The sequence below is a fragment of the Protopterus annectens genome, chromosome 4.part0, assembly GCF_019279795.1.
Source record: "Protopterus annectens isolate FY-2018-M chromosome 4.part0, PAN1.0, whole genome shotgun sequence".
Lineage (NCBI taxonomy): Eukaryota > Metazoa > Chordata > Ceratodontiformes > Protopteridae > Protopterus > Protopterus annectens.
Window position 1 is genome coordinate 392,500,415 of NC_056733.1, and position 13,698 is coordinate 392,514,112.

General features: G+C 38.1%; 1 protein-coding gene across 1 annotated transcript in view; it reads right to left on the reverse strand.

The window, feature by feature from the left end:
- TMEM132C (transmembrane protein 132C) overlaps nucleotides 1–13,698 on the reverse strand; it is a 2,628,872-nt gene that overhangs the window by 805,351 nt on the left and 1,809,823 nt on the right. The gene's annotated exons all lie outside the window — the stretch shown is intronic.

Below are 13,698 nucleotides of genomic sequence, written 5' to 3' on the forward strand. Positions count from 1 at the left end.
ATAATCGAACCACTGAATCTATACAGAAGATAAAATTTAACTTTAACTACAGAATGAACAACTAAGCATAAAAAATGTATGGACAGAGATGCAGAAAATAGGAGTCACAAAAAGTGAAGTAATAAAGAATCTTATATTGGCATAATCACTATTCAGTATACATCAAAAGAACATTACCCTTTACATTGTTTCTTTGAGAATTACTCTCAAACACTTGTTTCTTACTTCAGTGGATGAAACATCTTTACACTATACATTTCCTGGCAAATTATTAAACCTCATATTTGTAGAAGCACCTGTAATCTTTTCATTAAATGTCTACCCCTTACTGAATTGCTTCACTTCCATTTATTTATATTTATTTATTTTTTATTTATTTATTTTATTTCATTTTACTTTTGTTTACCAGGAAAATATCCGACTGGGCAGGGCTGCCCTTTTTCAGTGGAGGTTCGGGGAGAAAAGTGCCATACAGTAATAACATACAATGATAAAAATACAGTAGTAAATAAAATACAGTGTTAAAACAGACAGTAAGCAGAGGTAACGTACATACTAATACACAATGATAATGTACAACGTAATACAGACAATATGAGATTACAACAATTGCATCTTTTGAACAACATTTTGTAGTTAGATGGATTTTTACAAACAGTTAAGATTACAGTTAGATGGATTTATACAAATAGTTAAGATTATACATTTAGTAAAAATAGTGTTGAGACTCTTGACTGGTTTACTGTTTTGTTGTAACAGATAGTTTATTAAGTCACTTTTGTTTAGATTGGTTAGTACTGGCGAGGCATATAGTACTGTGGAGAGTAGGTGGATTCTTGCAATGGTGACTTTACTTTCAGAGGTTAGGTAATTTTTGCATCTATAGAGGGTACCTAGCTTTTTGTGAACCTTTGTGATGGTTTGAGCTACGTTTGTTGAGTTTCATACTGTGATCTACGATTACTCATAGTAGTTTAGTTTGAGCAATGGGTGAGATGGGAATATTGTAGGATGTTATTTTAAATAATGGAATTGGGTCAGTAGCCTTCGAGGGATGGAATAACATTAGCTGGGTTTTTTTAGGGTATTAGTTGTGAGTTAGAAAGCCATTTTTCTGTTGCTGAAAAGGATTCTTGGATGGTTTATTGTAATTGTTGGAGTGAACGGGCAGAGCATATTAGGGTACAATCATCAGCATATTGGACCGGGTTGGCATGGAGGATAGCCTTGTGTAGGTTGTTGATGAATATGGTGAAGAGAAGGAGTCTAAGTATGAATCCCTGTGGGATATCTAAGTTTGCAGGGAGAAGGGTGGGATAGGGTGTTTTCCCATTTTACGGCTTGTTAATAGTTTGAGAGATAATCTTTGAACTGTGATAGTGTCGACTTGTGAAGTCTGAGTTCTGAGAGAACTGTTATTAGTTTGAAATGGGAAACCATATCAAAGGCTTTGAAGAGGTCTAAGAATATATGAGAACTAAGATTATCTTTATTTTGATGTTGATTTACGGTACTGAAGAAACTGATGCAGTAGTGGCACTATGATTTGGGCGGAATCCGTGTTGTATTTCTGCCAGGAGATTATTAGTTATATCAGCTGCCCTAAAATCAAATCCTGTAATAGATTTCACCCCCCCGCATTATTACTAAGGTTAAAGATAACCTGTTTACTCCAATCATTTTCCTATTGTCCACTTAACCCACACCGTCATCCTCATCCTATGTCTTCCTTGCCAAAAAATACACTGACCATGTCCCTACTACCAACCCTGCCATTGCATCTTTGTCACCCCAGGCCTCTTTCAAGGATTATGCTGGTCACCTTACCTTTCTCATTAATTTTCAATGCCTCTTATTCATTTAACCCACCTACATCTTATTTCCTCTCCTCTCCTGTTATCACATCTCTCAAGCCTGTTCCCATTTCTGTCAGCCCCACTAAAAGGAACTTCCTGTGACCATCTTCCTTCCCTTTGTAATGACCTTGCTTTTCACCAGTTTTGAGCTCTGTTTATTCCTTCCTCTTATATCATACCTCATCATAAAAGTCACCTGATACCTTAGCTTCCTAGACATTAGAAATCCTTATCTCATGATCACCCTATGAATGTTTTGGCTACGCCACTCACCTGTATTTTTCACACACAGACCTTCTTCCCCCTTCTTTTGTTCCCCATTTGAGTTTATTATATCCTAATAGCAGCCTGTGTTACACAATCTTCTCTTAACCTTTCACAGTCCAACATTATTTCTGCTTGTGCACTTGTGCATACTTATATAAAATGGTACTCAGTACTGACACAATTTGATTAGACAAACCAATGCAGCCCTAGACATGGTATAAAGATTAGCTAGCCAGACATTAAAGAATTACCAGCACTACCAAGAACAGTAATTGCCTCTGAGAAATGTCATTGTCTCTTTTAAAAGCAGTTTTAAAATGTTAATATCCACAGCCAGCAACATACAAAAAATAAGAGAGATACACTTGCCTGCAAGATGCTAGAAATCAACAGATGTTTGTATGACCACTAGTGTGAGACTGTTGTGCTTTATCTTGGAATGATGAATTGCTAGTGTACTGGGGATTTTGCCTTTCCCCTGTCATGGTATGACCACCTTTAATGTGACTATAACCTGTAGAATTCAATTGAAAAACAAAGAAATCTGGTAGGGGAAAAATATAAAAAATAAAAAACATACAATATGCTGGTTGCATAAGTGTGTACACCCTTAAACTAATACTTTGTTGTGTGTGCAAACCCTTAAACTAATGCTTTGCCAAAGCACCTTTTGATTTAATTACAACATTCAGTCTTCTTGGACACACACCTGCCATCAATTAAAGAGACTCTGATTAACCCCAAATAAAGTTCAGCTGTCCTAGTAGGATTTTCTTGACATTTATTCAGTTGCCTGCTACAGCAAAAACCATGGTTCGCAGAAAGCTTACAAAGCATCAAAGGGATCTCATTGTTAAAAGGTATAAGTCAGGAGAAGGGTACAAAACAATTTCCACAGCATTGGATATACCATGGAACACAGTGAAAACAGTCATCAAAAAGTGGAAAAAAAATATGGGACAACAGTGACGTTGCAAAGAACTGGATGTCTCTCCAAAATTGATGAGAAGGCAAGACAAAAACTTGTCAGGGAGGCTGCCAAGAGACCTACAGCAACACTGAAGGAGCTGCAGAAATTTCTGGCAAGTACTGGTTGTGTACTACATGTGACAACAATCTCCCGTATTCTCCATATGTCTGGACTATGGGGCAGGGTTGCAAGACAGAAGCCTTTTCTTACACAGAAAAACATCCAGGCCCAGCTAGAATTTGCAAAACAATACATCAAGTCTCCCAAAAGCACATGGGAAAATATGTTATGGTCTGATGAGACCAAGGTTGAACTTTTTGGCCACAATTCCAAAAGGTACATTTGGCGCAAAAACAACACTTCGCATCACCAAAAGAACATCATCCCCACAGTGAAACATGGTGGTGGCAGTATCATACTTTGGGGTTGCTTTTCTTCAGCTGGAACTGGGCTTTAGTCAAGGTGGAGGGAATTATGAACAGTTCCAAATACAAGTTACTTTTGGTCCTAAACCTTCAGGCATCTGCAAGAAAGCTGAAGATGAAGAGGAATTTCACCTTTCAACATGACAATGATCCCAAGCATACATCCAGATCAACAAAATAATGGCTTCACCAGAAGAAAATTAAAGTTTTGGAATGGCCCAACCAGAGCCTAAATTTAAATCCAATAGAAAATCTGTGGGGTGACCTGAAGAGGGCAGTGCACAAGAGATACTCTAGCAATCTAACAGATTTGGAGTGCTTTTGCAAGGCAGAATGGGCAAATATTGCCAAGTCAAGAAGTGCCATGCTGATAGACTCCTATTCAAAAAGACTGAATGTTGTAATTAAATCAAAAGTTGCTTCAACAAAGTATTAGTTTAAGGGTGTGCACACATAACAAAGCATTAGTTTAAGGGTGTGCACACTTATGCAACCAGCATATTGTACGTGTTTTATTTTTTATTTTTTTTCCCCTAACAGATTTGTTTGTTTTTCAATTGGATTGTACAGGATATAGGTCACATTAAAGGTGGGAAAATGTTTGAAATGATTTATTGTGGTCTCATTACTTTTTATATCACAAAAACCTGGCATTTTAACAGGGGTGTGTATTTACATATATGGGTAGATATGGATATATAGATATGCAGAGATTATTTCCTTTGTAGTGTGATCCATATTCAGGAACTCGCCCTTCTTCTGTGATCACAGATCTGTGAGGTGATCACAAATAAGTTGCTAGCTTGTCAAGGAGCCAAAAGACAACCACATGGTCAGCATGATTATTGGCACTTTGAAATCTGCTCTAAAGTCACAAATGGCTTTGTGGAGCAGAGGGACAAAGTCCATACTGGAACCCCCAACAACTCAAATTTGACTACTGGACCAGGAGTTGGAGGGTCTAACAATGGGGGACAGAGAGAAAACAATAAATGCTCACATCTTCATAGTAGATGATGGGAGGACATGGGGACACGTCCACAACATGTATTCCAGTTGTAAAAAGAAGGCTGGGCATTGGTCTCTTATATGAAGTGACCCAGCATTCTTAGAGAGCATACAAATCAAACTAAAAGCAATGTTATATTTGTAATGTATTACAAAAACTGGGGCTTTTCTCCTTCACATCCATCAAAAAGGGTGTGCGCTTTCAAATTTTACTGGTCAACCAGCTCCATAAGCAAACAAACAATCACAAAAAATCCCAATCATAAACAGGGGTTTATGCACCCTCCCACACTCCCTGCTACTTAAATATATCAACTCCGAGATCACACTACACAGAACAAAATGGCAAACATACCATTCCACGCTTCATGACTGCATGTTTAAATTGTAAAAGACTATCCTCAACCTTCTCTTAGAAACACTACTTCACTGTCAAAACATTACACATTACTATATATCTCTCTGATACTTACTGGGGCTTCATAGGTAACCTCAGTCATATTCCCTTCTTACTTGCTATACTACAACATAACATCTTAGTGTAGTGTAGTGGGATCTCAAAGTTGATATATTTAAGTAGCAGGGGGTGTGGGGGCTTTCCCCCCACATGAGGGGTGCATGGGGGCTTACCCCCCTGCTTATATTTGAAGAAGTGTAATATGGTTTATTTTATATTTGTTTTAGAACGTAGTTGTGCTGGAATATAGTACATATTGCTTTCCTATGCTTTTTCAATGTTATGGGATTCAATGTTTTGAGATTTCAGTGTTTTGAATTTTCAATTTGGTCTCAATGTTTTGAATTTCAGTGTTATGGGCTTTCAGTCTTCTAAAGTGAATCTATATATATATATATATATATATATATATATATATATATATATGTGTGTGTGTGTGTGTGTGTGTGTGTGTGTGTGTGTGTGTGTGTGTGTGTGTGTGTGTGTGTGTGTGTACATTACATTGCACAAAGGTATTGCTCACTTCTGCCTCCCACTGAGAATTACCCAAATTGCTCCTGACCCACCATCTCTGTGTGTGGAGAGCTGAAGTCCAGAAAGTTACAATGGGCTTAGACGTCTGAATGAATTAAAAATTAAGGGGAACACATGGCTACAAACAGTCAGCTACCACAAGAAGTGAACAAAAAACAATAGAAGAAACCCACAAAGCATATTTTTAATGAAAAAACGGTAGTCATAGCAGCATCAAGAGAAAGATTCAAGTTTAATACAATGCTGTTTTTCCTGTTCAGAAGAAAAGAAAAACAGTACATCTCCAAAAGGACTCCCCTTCTATAGAAAAGTTAGCCAGTTCCTTTTCCTTTCGTCTGCCTCCATTTGAGAAGACAGCTAAGTAAAACAAGTTCTCTACAGATGTGCAATTAGTAACTGCTCATTGGTAAAAGATACTAAGTCCCTCCTTTTGTTTCAGAGAACAGGATATGCTTAGACATTAGCGGCATGAAGAAGAGCTTATTTATTACAATTTATAATTACCTGCAAAGATTCAATCAGCAGACTAGGTAACCAAATAGAGTCGCCCCTCTTCTTATGCTGAAACTTCGCCAAGGATGTCATTATCCTTGGAAAACCCAACTTGGAGAATTATTGCTAACTTATGATACTTAAATGGAAAACCAACAGAGCTGAATGCTCTGCATCACGTACACATTGCTTACTTCTGCTTTTATATTTTCATTTCTATCCTGTCTCAGATAAATCCCTGAATAAGAAATGTCATTTCTGTTCTACATACCAGAATGTTCTTCTGTCACTATGCAATTCCCAACAGTCCCTTTATACGGCTTTCTTTTTTCATCCTTCTGTTCTTCCATCTTGTTCTCCTTTCTATCTTATTTGCATTACTATTTATGTATTATTACTTTAACTCTTAATAAATAAAAGCTGTTGGAGGATCTGAAGTCATGTAGGGTATGTTCATATCATCCTACTTGAAGAATGACTATCTGTGATGAACCACTGCTTAGGAACCCAAAGAAAAATGCTTGCATCCCCATTTCTTGCATGGTGACCAGATATAACAGGTCATGATGAATACATTCACCATGGTTATGTGAGTTGTTTTTGTCACATTCTGAAAGTAATTTTGTACAGAATCGGCTTTCAGGAAAAACTTGAAAAGTTTACTGCTTATCACATTATTTTGTCACACAGCTCTGCATTTGGAAAATGGGGCTTAAATACCAAACTGATGAACATAAAACATTAAGGTGCCTGTAAGCATCCAAGACCCAGTAATTTGAAATTCCTGCTGTACTCAAATGAATGCTATACTTAAAACTAATATCTAATATCTAATATCAAATAAATTTGAACTAATTGAGTCTTTTCTAATAGTTAATGTAAAGTACTCTTTTTATCTTGCTGTGCCACAGTAACTATGTATTGTTCTCCTCTGTTCGCTTTCTTTCTTAACAGGCCCTGAGTCATAGCTTGAATAGGGTCATCAGAGCAGCCCACCTACCTTGTTAACAAGCAGACAAATAAATAAAATTACTTTCTATGTTCACCAACAAATAAAATCATGTATTTCATTCCAATATCTCTCCTGAGATCATGGTTAAGCCACATAGATAAAAAAGACATACTTTTCCCTCACAATCATACTATTCAGGATAAAATATTTAATATAGCTTATTTACATCTGGAAACTTAAGTTGGGTACACCCATTTAAACTTTAGTGGCATAAATGTGTTAATATGTGGTCTTAGCTGTGTGTTTGGTGGTTATGTCCCCAAATTAAATCTTTCTGTTTATTTATTTATTTTATTTATTTATTTATTTACATTTGTTGACCGGGAGTGTCCAACTGGACGTAGGCCCATTTTCAGTGAAGGCCCGGGGAGAAAAGCTCCACAGTTAAAATAAACAGACAGTAGTTACATTGGATTACATAGTAATTAACAATATAGCATATCAATTACTTACAACATAATTACAGATGAAGAACATAGTACATCAGTAGACAACTAGAATCTTTATCTGTGAAGTACATAACAGACATTAACAAATGTTACAATAAGAAGTTCCTGCTGTATAATACGTACTAGACTTATGAGCATCTGAGCTTGCTATAATTAAGGTAGTTAGTGGAGTGGAAAGAAAGGTAGTGGTTGGATGGGGTGGGTGATTTTAGAGTGGGAGTTGCAAGGGCATAGCCAGCATGTTTTTAGGTGCGCTTTTAGTAAAGTTTTGAAGTGGGTGCATGATGATATGGAGGTAATTGTGGGTGGGAGTTCCATAATTTGGCTATGGTGCAAGAGAATAGTGCTTCACCAGCAGAGTTATTGGCTTTAGTGATCTGCAAGTGATTTTTGTTGCTGGATCTTAGTGGTCTGGTGGTGCGATAGGGTTGGAGTAGATTCTAGAGGGATGGGACATTCAGTGGATGGTTTACTAGTTTGTGGGCGAGTGAGAGTTGATACCATTGAAGGAGGTGAGGGAGTTCAAGCCAGCCCAGTTCAGCAAGTGAGAGACAGTGGTGACTACGGTAGGGTACCCTGTGGCGAATTTGGCGATTTTATTGTAGCAGGTCACTAGCTTGTTTAGATCACATTGCCTTAGGTTGGTATATATTGGAGAGGCATAAAGTAGGGTGGAGATAAGGTGGGAATTTGCTATTGAAATCTTTGCTGCTTTGGTGAGAAGTTGCATATTTCTGTATAACGCTCCTAGTTTTTTATGGACTTTTTTTATGGTCATGGATATGTGAATGTCAAATTTTAGTTTGTCTACTTCCACTCCTAGCAATTTGGTGTGTTCAGTTGGGTATATAGTGGTGTTGTCTTTTGCTGTGATGTTAAAGTGAGAGTTGTTTTGAGTATGTTTGGTGGGTTGGAAGATGAGTAGTTTACTTTTGTTTGGGTTGAGTATTAATTGGGCATCGGATAACCAAGTTTCAACAGAGGAAAAGGCTTCCTGTGTGACTCTTTGCAGTTTGGGTAGGGACTGGGCTGAGCAGATGATGGTTGAGTCATCTGCGTATTGTATGAGTGTGCCATGTTTGGTGGCAGAGGCTAGATTATTGGTGAAAACAGAGAAGAGTAGGGGTCCAAGGATGGATCCTAGTTGGGGAGATATGTCATTCTGCCATACAACGGATTGTTGGTGGTCAGACAGGTAACTCTGAAATCAGTTGGTGACCGATTGAGAGAAGAATAGGTTATTGAGGACAGCGATAAGTTGTTTGTGTGGGACCATGTCAAATGTTTTAGATAGGTCTAGGAAAGTAGCAGAGGGGAGATAGTCATTGTTTTTATGCTGAAGGATAGTGTTAGTAAAGGAGAGTAAGACAGTGGTGGTGCTATGGTTTGGTCGGAAACCATGCTGAGTATTGGAAAGGAGGTTGTAAGTAAGGAGGTAGTCTGAGACCTGAGAGTGTATGCATCTCTCTAGTATTTTGTAGAGTGGAGAGAGAATAGCTATGGGGCGGCAATTGGTTAGTTCTGTGCAGGGTCCACCTTTGTGGAGGGGAATTATATGTGATACTTTCCACAGTGTGGGAACGTAACTTTCTGACAGAGATTGGTTAATCAATATGGATACTGGGTAGGCCAGAGCATTACCTGCGATTTGTAGGTATTCACTTGGGAGGTTGTCTGCTGCTAATCTGGTGGGCTTAAGTTTAGTTAAGAGTTTTTTTATGTTGGAGGTAGGTACAGGAGAAAAACAGAAGGCAGTGGGGAGGTTACTAGTTGAATGTGTGAGTTGAAGGGGAGGGGGGTTGTGTTGTTTAGCTAGTGATAGTATGGTTTGTGTGAAGTGTGTGTTGAATGAAGTAGCAATATTTTCTGAGGAGTGAGGGATGTTAGGAGGAGGGGTACTGACTTTACCTGGGTGGAGGATGGAGTTTATGGAGGACCAGAATTGTTTGGGCTGTGTTGGGAGGAGTGCAGGGCAGACTGGTAGTATTGGAATTTGTCCTGTTTTATTAGCTTTTTGACTCTACTGTGTAGTTCTAGGAATTTCTGTCTAGTTGAGGGGGTTTTGGTTTTGAGACAGTGCTCCCAGGCTTTATCCCTGTTTTTCATTTCTGACTTAGTGGTTTTCTGTAGCCATGGGGAGGATTGTGCTTTGGTTCTGGAAAGTCTTATGGGGGCATGGTAATTAATGATGCTCAGGAAGGTAGTATTAAAATATTCAACTGCGTCATCAAGACTGAGATACTTTAGAGGATGCCAGTTACATTCTTTGAGGGAGGAGATGAATCTGAGTGGGTTAAAGTTTAGTTCTTTACGTATTTGATGGTAGATGACAGGTTTAGCTTGGTATAGGTATTTTTGGAGTAGGAATGTTGGGGAGTGATCACTGAGGCTATCTGATAAGCAGCCTATTATATATGACTGGGGGCTCTTACTGACTAGTATCCAATCCAGGGTAGTGTGCTTGCTGTAGTTTTTATTTATCCTGGTTGGCGACTGGGCTAGTTGGGTGAAGCCATGAAGGTTTACATGATGGGTTGGATGGTTGTCAGAACAGGATTGCCAGTCAATATTGAAATCACCTAAAATGATTCTTGGGGGAGATGGTGGGTAGACCAGTTGAGGAGGTTTTCTAGTGGAGGGATGTTTTGGCCAGGTGGAAAGTAGCATTCAATTATGTTGATGGTTTTGTTTGGGTTTATTTTGAGGTTGGTATATATTATTTCTTCATTGCCTATTTGTGGAGCTGATGATTTTAAGATCTGGATGTTTAGATGCTGTTTAAATATTATAGCTACACCACCTCCTTTCTCGTTTATCCGGTCTACTCTTAGTATGCCATAACCTGTAGGGAGTATTTGCTCACTGGTAATGTGAGGTTTTAGCCATTTTTCTGCCAAGATGACTATATCTGGGGAGTACAAGTCTATGGTGGATGGAGTTCATGGACTTTGTTGGATATACTTCTAATATTTAGGCTTAGTAGAAGGAAGTCACTTGGCTTTCTATTTGCTGTAATATGGGAGGAGTTGTGGTTTCTAGTCTGATTATGAGGATTGGGGTTGGAGATGGTAGGGCCAGGGTTGGGGTGGATGTCTCCACTTAGGGCTAGTTTTGATATGCATGAGGTTATTAGTTTTATCAGTTTTTGAATGTGGTTGTTTATAAGGGAAACTTTACGATTGTGCTCTGTGGTTAATAGGTATGGTGGGAGGGTTACTATGTTAAGTTGTAGGGATGGTTTATGTTTGAGTAATATAGTTGGTAGAATATGTGGAGGGAACATAGGGATGGTTCTTGAGTTGGTGGGAGGGGAGCTGAGTGAGGGTGAGACATGAGTGGTGGTGTGAGTAGTAGTACAGTGGTAGTGGTTGAGTGGGGAAATGACGGAGCTTTGGTAGGATGTAAGATATGCAAGGAGAGTGCATGCAGTGAGCATAGGTAAGGTATGCTTGTACATGTTAGTTGAGGAGGTGTGATAGTAGTGGGAAGATGGAGGAGGTAGTGTTGGGTTAGCACTGTGGTTGGCTAGTGGAAAGATGGGAGGGGTTTGTGAGTGTAATAAAGGTGGGACCACTGGGGGCAGGAGGGAATAGGGGGCAGGGTGGGGAGTGAAGCGGGTAGAAACCCTGTTAGTTGCTCTTTTGAGGGTGCTGGAAACAATCAGGTAACAGAGTTAACTGATAAATGAACATATGATAGTGACAAGGGTGGCTGTAGTTTTAAAAATGGTGCCTGCCACAGGTAATATTTATTAACTTTGGGAATGTCTTAAGGTAATAAACAGGAAAGGGGGAGGGGAGAACAAGGGTGTGAGCAGGCAGTTCTTTGTACTGCTGCTAATGAGCCAAAGCAAAGACAAGTTTGTGTTTAAGAAACAATCACAATTGACCAAGGACTGCTCTGAAACTGTAAGTCATTTCTTAACCATTTCTCAGGTGGAAAAACAGGATAACCTTGTATCAATAGGCTACTGTGGTCTCAGTTTAAATTAACAAACACACAGTATTGATCAATTATGGATACTATTTGCTAACAGAAGGGAATAAGAGAGAAAGTGGAAGATGAGTGTTTGTGTGTGTGTGTGTGTGTGTGTGTGTGTGTGTGTGTGTGTGTGCGTGTGTGTGTGGTGGGGGGTTGCTTACAAGCCAAAGCAGAGTGCTCTCCAGGGGAAAAAGAATATTGGCTCAAACAGGTAGACACGTACTCAAAGTTAACTTTAGCTGTTTGCAGACAGTTCAGACCCGGACTGCACTTTTCTTATAAGAATGATAAAGGTGGTACCACAGTTGAATACGTAAGAGTGGTGTTAGGTCTAGAAAAGAAGAGTACAGAAAGGAGTAAGCACTTTTGAGATGGTAAAGATATAAAGATTACAAAAAACAAACAGAGCAAATAGCTACTGTATGCAGGAAAATATGTCTTGAACCAACTACTGGTATATGCAGATACTGACCCAACTGGAAAAACATCTGTTAGAAAAAACCTCAGACAGTTATGCAGTCACAGATAAAAATATAGTGAGCAGCACTCTGCAGTGGTTTTCTAATGTGATTCTATCCACCAGTAACAGCACAATTATATAGAAATAATTAGACACCAGTATGAGCTGTCTACACACAACACAATTACATGAATAACATTAGTGAACAAGGTGCAGCTATGCAAATAGACCATTCTATTATACTAAAAACAACTTGGTGCAGACAAAATGCTAGCATGCCATAGTAACTTCCAATAATAAAGCATAAATCATATTAGATGTCTAACACAATTCAACATAAACATATACAGTTGTAAAATGGCTAACACAATTCAACATAAATAGGCATTTACAGTTGTAAAACACTTACTGGAGAGACACTGAGCTCCTCATGGGGCCTGTAGCAGAGTGGATTGTAGTTTTAAAAATGGTGCCTACCACACAGGTAATATTTATTAACTTTGGGATTGTCTTAAGGTAATAAACAGGGAAGGGGGAGGGGAGAACAAGGGTGTGAGCAAGCAGTTCTTTGTACTGCTGCTAATGAGCCAAAGCAAAGACAAGTTTGTGTTTAAGAAACAATCACAATTGACCAAGGACTGCTCTGAAACTGTAAGTAATTTCTTAACCATTTTTCAGGTGGAAAAACAGGATACCTTGTTTATTATGAAAGAATTATTTCAGACATTGTGTTGTACTGATCTGGATTTTGACCCACATATTTGTAGACTGGATGTTATTGATCACGCTACATCTTTTGAAAATAAGAATGTCTTATGCTGCTCTCCAAAGCTGTTAAGAGGAGAGGAGAGGCTAATGTTGGCAATATGGAATTACTATAAGATCGAGAGCTTTTCCTTTAGCAGATTAACGGTTGTTGATCGAGTCTTTTTCTTTTGCGAATATCAGAATTTGAAGGATACAGCGGAATGGGTGGGTAGTGGAGGTGTTCATACTGACTGATATCTTCTTAAGATACATATTTTTCTTCTTTATATTAATATTTTATTTTATTACTATTATTATTATTATTTTAAAAAGTAGTGGTAACAAAACTATTCAATAAAGCCTGAATGACCAATGGTTCTGTAAGGAACGCATCAGCAAATGGTGGTTTCTAACACTTATAAATTTCAGTGCAGCAATCTTTTCACATCTCACTACAAAACTGTCATTCAGCATATTTCTGAGTCTCCTCCTCAGTGACTCATTTTAACACTCCACAACTGAATTTGCATGAGACCAAGCAACTGTTCTTCAGGGAACAATTAATATTTACTAATCTGTTCCTATGGCAAACTGATGAGACAAGATGGGTTGAAAAATATGAGAAGCAAATAAAAAGAAAACCAAATGAATGAGTCTCAGTTGTAATTTAAATCCTTTTACTTCTTATTTACATCACTAAACTGCCCACTTAATGTCCAGGTACTTTAAAAATAGCAAAAATAAATAAATAGCGAAATGCAACTGGAATGCACGAAAAACTTTAATACAAAATTAACACTGAGCGCTTTCACCCACCACAATGCAGGTTTCATCAGAGTAATAACTTAATGGAGCAGCTTGTCTTATATAGTACTATCTGACCAATGATATCAATTCATCAATTAACGAACATCAATTATATCAAATCCAATATAACTGTAAATACAATATATAACTATATTAAATTAAGTACATTCATTTATACATTGTTTTTTTTATATATATATGTATACATATTAGGGTATTGTATGACAAAAGGG